Source organism: Tupaia chinensis, unplaced genomic scaffold (genome assembly GCF_000334495.1).
Source record: "Tupaia chinensis unplaced genomic scaffold, TupChi_1.0 Scaffold142285_1, whole genome shotgun sequence".
Taxonomy (NCBI): Eukaryota; Metazoa; Chordata; class Mammalia; order Scandentia; family Tupaiidae; genus Tupaia; species Tupaia belangeri.
Window position 1 is genome coordinate 92,323 of NW_006202134.1, and position 1,433 is coordinate 93,755.

The following is a 1,433-nucleotide window of genomic DNA, read 5'->3' on the forward strand; positions in this document are numbered from 1 at the left end:
AGACCCCAGAAATAACTCCCAAAGCTTATAGCCAACTGATCTTTGACAAAGGATATCAGTCAATCCATTGGGAAAAGGAAAACCTCTTTAGTAAATGGTGCTGGAAAAACTGGGTATCCACCTGCAGAAAGATGAAACTGAACCCCCATCTTTCACCATTAACAACAGTCAACTCAAAATGGATCAAAGATCTGAACCTAAGACCTCAGACAATAAAACTACTTGTGGAAAATGCTGGGGAAACTCTGGGAGACATTGGAGTAGGCAAAGACTTCTTAAATAAGACTCCCAAAGCACAGGCAATAATCCCTAAAATAGACAAGTGGGACTATATTAGACTAAGAAGTTTCTGCACAGCAAAGGACACAGTAACAAGTGTGAACCGACAACCCTCAGAATGGGAAAATATTTTTGTTAAATATGCCTCAGACAAGGGACTGATAACGAGAATACATAGGGAACTCAAGTGCCTTATGCGAAAAAAAATGATTAACCCGATTAAAAGATGGGAAAGTGAGCTGAACAAAAGTCTCTCTAAGGAAGACATACGAACAGCCAAAAAGCATATGAGGAAATGCTCGACATCCCTCATCATAAGGGAGATGCAGATAAAAACCACAATGAGATACCACCTAATCCCTGTCAGAATGGCAAAGATTAAGAATATAAAAAGTGATAAGTGTTGGCAGGGATATGGTGAAAAGGGAACCCTCCTACACTGTTGGTGGGAATGTAAACTAGTTCAACCACTGTGGAGAACAATATGGAGGTTCCTCAAAGATCTACAAATAGAACTACCATTTGATCCAGCAATCCCATTTCTGGGTATTTACCCAAAAGACAGGAGAACGCTCAGTCAGAAAAGTGCTTGCACATCAAAATAGATTTTTTTTTTAAAAAAAGAAGGAACCCTCTCAAATTTATTCCATGACTCTTTCATTGTTTTGGTACCAAAACCAAACAAGGAAAGAAGAAGAAGAAAGAAGAAGGAGAAGAAAGAGAAGAAAGGAGAGAGGAAGGAGAAGGAGAAAGAAGAAAGAAAAAAAGAGGAAGGAAGGAAGGAAGGAAGAAAGGAAGGAAGGAAGGAGGAAGGAGAAAGAGAAGAAAGAAAGAAAGAAAGAAAGAAAGAAAGAAAGAAAGAAAGAAAGAAAGAAAGAAAGAAAGGGAAAAGAAAGAAGGAAAGAGAAAAGAAGAAGAGAAAGAGGAAGAAGAAAGAGAAAGAAAGGAAGAAAGAAAAAAAGAAAGAAAGAAAAAAGAAATCTACAGCCTAATATATCTGATGAATACAGATGCAAATATTTAAAACAAGATACTATCAAATTGTATCCAATGGCACATTAGAAAGATTATACACTGAGTTCAATAGGTATTGTGATGGTTAAGGTGCTATATTTCCACATGTCTAACTGCAGTTCAAATCCCAGACCTAGTGG